Source organism: Poecilia latipinna, unplaced genomic scaffold (genome assembly GCF_001443285.1).
Source record: "Poecilia latipinna isolate Pla-1442-1.1 unplaced genomic scaffold, P_latipinna-1.0 Scaffold877, whole genome shotgun sequence".
Lineage (NCBI taxonomy): Eukaryota > Metazoa > Chordata > Actinopteri > Cyprinodontiformes > Poeciliidae > Poecilia > Poecilia latipinna.
The window spans coordinates 387597-392824 of record NW_015113493.1 but is presented as its reverse complement, the minus strand read 5'-3'; the positions used below and the strand labels follow the sequence as shown (position 1 = coordinate 392824).

The window sequence follows — 5228 nt, the reverse complement described above, 5'->3', positions numbered from 1 at the left end:
GCGTACCATTTTCCGCTACATATTTATCTGAAACAACCTCACCTATTCTTACCTGTAATTTTCTGTTTGTTAAAAAGTCTTTAATCCATTCATATACATTTCCTTTGATCCCCAATTTGTATAATTTAATTAATAAACCCTCTACCCACATCATATCATGTGCTTTCTCAATATCAAAAAACACAGCCACTACACTTTCTTTGTTTACTTGAGCTTTTCTGACTTCATGCTCAAGACATAACGTGGAGTCATTAGTACTCCTCCCTTTCCGAAAACCACTTTAATAATCAGAAATATATACCTTTTTATTTAGATAATACACTAACCTACTATTAATCATTTTTTCCATTATTTTGCATAAGTTTGAAGTTAATGCTATTGACCTGTAACTTTCTGTTTTTGAATGATCTTTTCCTGGTTTAGCTATTGGTACAATAATTGATTCCTTCCATAACTCTGGTAATTTCCCCTCCTCCCAGATTTTGTTAAATAATTTCAATATTATCATTTTTGACTTATCACTTAGTTGATTTATCATCCTATACCATATTTTATCTTTACCTGGCGCTGTATTTTTGGTCTGTTTAAGCACTCCGTTTAATTCCACTTTGGTAAACTCCACATTCAGAAAATTATTTGTATCTTCCTCATTCTCCATTAAATTTTTATACTTAAGAACAGTATTTTCTCTCCCTTTTCTTCCCTCTTCGCTAATGTTATTTGTGCTATGTATCTTACTAAATAATGTTGCCAATACCTCAGCTTTATCCTCATCTCTAATTATATTAACATTCTCTACTTTTAATACAGGATAATCAAACTCTTTTCAATACCATTCATATTTTAATTACTTTCCAAATCTTCTGTTTTTGTATCTCTCCCTATTGAACTACTAAAATGTCTCCAATAATCTCTTAGCTTTCTTTATAATCCTCCTTACTGCTGCTTGCTTCCTTTTATAATCAATAAGTTCATATAAACTGGGTTATGTTTTAATACCTTCAAGGCTTTATTTCTTCATTTAATTGCTTCCTTACACTCACTTGTCCACCATGGCACCTTTTTCTTATCATTAATACTCCCTGACTTTTTAATAGAGTTTTCTGCTGCTTCCATTATTACCTTCGAGATATTTGCATTTACTTCATTTATATGCATATTAAAATCTACCTTTTCTAAATACATTTCACTCAAATATCTAAACTTACTCCAATCAGCCTTATTAAAGTTAAATATTTCCCCTCTATTTTTATACTTATTTCCAATTATTCCTACCCTTATAGTTATAGGATAATGATCACTACCTACTGTAGTTTCTTTATCAACTGACCATACCAGCTACATCATTTGATACAATTGATAGATCAATAGATGATTCCATCCCCGTTCTTATATTGATTCTTGTTCCCCTTCTCTCATTAATACATACCAAATTTTTTATTTCAATTATTTCTTCTATAATTTGCCCATTCTTATCATTACTATTACCCCACAGTGTACTTTTTGCATTGAAATCCCCACACCAGATTACTCTCCCCTCCAAATACTCTACTAATTCCACCATTATTTCAGCAAATAACGACTTACATGGATTATAAACATTTATTATTTTAAATTTACCTCCCTGCTCCCAGAACTCAATTACTATGAATTCTAGTTCTTTTCCTAAAAGCTGATATTTTATCCCTGGTTTTATAAATATTCCCCCTCCCTCTTCTCCATCTCTTCTTATACCATCATATCCTCTAATCACAAAATCTAATGTTACTTTTAACCAAGTTTCCTGCACACATATTAAATCCGGTTGGACTTCAAGCTGGTCAATATAACCTTTAAATTCCTGTCCATTAGCTACCAAACTCCTAGCGCTCCATTGCAATATGAACATAAACTACTTTCACTTGCTGGTCCCGACTTCTTATCCACCTCTAACTTTTTATTTATTTCTTCCCATGTTCCTTCCTTAAAGCCCAAGAATATTTCAGCTCCTCTCACTATTATTTTAATCTTCTGGTTTTGTGCTTAGCTTGATCAGTACAGTTGATAACAGAAGCTATGAATAAAACTAGATTTTCCACTGAGTAAGTGACCTTTTCTTCTGCTAGTATTTTAGTTTGCTGTATTGTTTGACTCCCCATTTGCTCCACCTCTTTTTTCCTGCTCCTTCACATTTTTTACAGCTTCTGCATAGCTTATATTTGTAGATGTTTTAATCTGCACAGCTTCTTTAGCCTCTTCCTTACCTCCCATCCTCCGTACGTAACCCTATGATTCCCCACAGTTACAACATTTCTCTTGTACATCTTCCTTACATTCTTTATGATCTTCCCCACATTTTGGACATCTCTGCTTTCCTTTACAAACTGCCGCAATGTGTCCAAACCTTTGGCATTTAAAACACCGAAGTGGTGGAGGAACATAAGGTCTGACTTGGAAACTTATAAATCCTATTTTTATATTACTTGGCAGCTCTTTTCCTTCAGACTCCACTAGGACTGACTGACTCCCCACTCTCTCACCATCCACAGTTCTTCACAGCCTTTTCACATTAGTCACCTTTGCTCCAACAATATTTCTCTTAAGTTTTTCCAGATCCTCATCTAGAGGGATCCCATAGATCACCCCTCTGATTGTTTTATTTCCTCCCAACATTGTTTTCTCCAGCTCAGCTCTTTTACATATATTATCCACATTGAAGGCCTTATTCTTTTCTCTATATTCTTACATTCTATCAATAGGTTTCCGTCTCTCTAAATCTTTACCATTTCAACGTCTCCTATTTTCTTTTTAATTTCTCTTGACACCCCAATTGGGCTGATTTTCTCCTGACCTTCCTCACTCCTAACTTTCAGAATTACTTTAAATTCCTCACATCTTTTCTCCTAACTCTCTCTTCCTCTGAACTGCTTCCATCTAGATCCCGTTTGCTACCTTGACTATCTCTGATTCCCTTCATCTATTTCATTCCTTCCTCTCCCTCTTCCCACTGCCGTCCATCCTTCATCTTCCCCTTCTTCTTCATTACTTGTCTCCATTTCCATCCGATCCATTCACATACCAGTTTATGCCAAAACCCGCCTTTTCCACACTCCAAGTTTTGTTCCACAATCCTAGATCTTTCGTTCAAAAGCAACAAACTCCTCAATCCTTCGTCCCAAAACTCCTGCAGGTGCATCCANATTTCACTCAAATATCTAAACTTACTCCAATCAGCCTTATTAAAGTTAAATCTTTCCCCTCTATTTTTATATTTATTTCCAATTATTCCTACCCTTATAGTTATAGGATAATGATCACTACCTATTGTAGTTTCCTTGTCAACCGACCACTCACAGATACCAGCTATATCATTCGATACAAATGTTAGATCTATATCTGATTCCTTCCCCGTTTTAACATCGATTCTTGTACCCCTTCTCTCATTAATACATACCAAATTTTTTATTTCAATTATTTCTTCTATAATTTGCTCCTTACCATTACCCCACACCAGATTACTCTCCCCTCCAAATACTCTACTAATTCCACCATTATTTCAGCAAATAACGACTTACATGGATTATAGAAATTTATTATTTTAAATTTACCTCCCTGCTCCCATGTTTCAATTATTATGAATTCTAGTTCTTTCCCTTTTCCTAAGACCCGATATTGTATCCCTCGTTTTATAAATATTCCGCAACCACCTCCTCCTCCCTCCTCTCGATCTCTTCTTATACTAACATATCCCCTAATAACAAAATCCAATGTTGGCTTTAACCAAGTTTCCTGCACACATATAATATCTGGTTGGACTTCTAGCTCATCGATATATCCTTTAAATTCCTGTCCGTTAGCTATCAGGCTCCTAGCGTTCCATTGAAGTATTAGCATAAACTACTTTCACCTGCTGCTCCCGACTTCTTGTCCACCTCTAACTTTTTATTTATTTCTTCCCATGTTCCTTCCTTAAATCCCAAGAATTTTTCAGCTCCTTTCACTATTATTTTAATCTTCTCGGTTTTGTTCTTAGCTTGATCAGTACAGTTAATAACATATGCTATGAATAAAACTAGATTTTCCACTGAGTAAGTTATCTTATCTTCAGGTATTATTTTAGTTTGCTGTTTTGTTTGGCTTCCCTTTTGCTCGATCCCTCTTTTTTCCTGTTCCCTCACACTTTTTACAGCTTCTGCATAGCTAATATTTTTAGTTGTTTTTATCTGCACAACTTCTTTAGCCCTCTTCCTAACCTCACAGCCTCCGTATGTGACCCTATGATTTCCCCCACAGTTGCAACATTTCTCTTCTACATCTTCCTTACATTCTTCAAATTTATGGTCTTCCCCACATTTTGGACATCTCTGCTTTCCTTTACATACTGCCGCAATGTGCCCGTACCTTTGGCATTTATAGCACCGAAGTGGTGGAGGTGTATAAGGTCTAACTTGGAAGCTTATATATCCTATTTTTATATTCATTGGCAGCTCTTTTTCCTCAAACTCCACCAGAACTGACATACTCCCCACTCTCTCACCATCCACAGTTCTTGACAGCCTTTTCATATTGAACACCTTTGCTCCAACTACATTTTTCTTAAGTTTTTCTAAATCCTCATCTAGTGGGATCCCATATATCACCCCTCTAGTATTTTTGTTTTCTCCCAACATTTTTTTCTCCAGCACCACTCTTTTACATATGTTTTCCACATTGAAAGCCTTACTCTTTTGTTCTATATCCTTACATTCTATCAAAAGACTTCCATCTCTCAAGATCTTCACCATTTCAACGTCTCCTATTTTCTTTTTAATTTCCCTTGACACCCCAATTGGGCTGATTTTTTCCTGACCTTCCTCGCTCTTAAGTTTCAGAATTACTTTAAATTTCTCATCCACAACTTTTCTCCTAACTACCCTCTCTTCCTCTGAACTGCTTTCTTCTAGATCCCGTTTACTTCCTTGAACATCTCTACTTCCCTTACCGTCACCTACTTTGAATCCTCCTCGTCCTCTTCCTCTCCCTCTTCCCACTGGCGTCCACCCTTCGCATTCCCCTTCTTCTTCATTACTTATCTCCATTTCCATCCGAACCATTCACACACCAGTTTATGCCAATTACCGCCTTTTCCACACTCCAAGTTTGGTGTAATTTTGAGTTTTCGGACAGATGTAACAAACCCCAGTTTTCGCCGCTGCTGCCTCTAATGAAGTTAATGAGCTTCAGCTTCACCAATTTCGTTTTGACGGATG

The 5228-nt window shown here is 36.1% G+C and overlaps 1 long non-coding RNA gene across 1 annotated transcript; it reads right to left on the bottom strand.

Annotated features, from left to right (window-relative positions):
• Window positions 1-1126: 1126 nt before the first annotated feature.
• Window positions 1127-3469, bottom strand: LOC106957122 (uncharacterized). Its single transcript, XR_001426897.1, has 2 exons — window positions 3323-3469; window positions 1127-1325 (listed from the first exon to the last, which is right to left on the bottom strand). It is a non-coding gene; the product is annotated as an uncharacterized LOC106957122 (long non-coding RNA).
• Between the last annotated feature and the right edge of the window lie 1759 nt (window positions 3470-5228).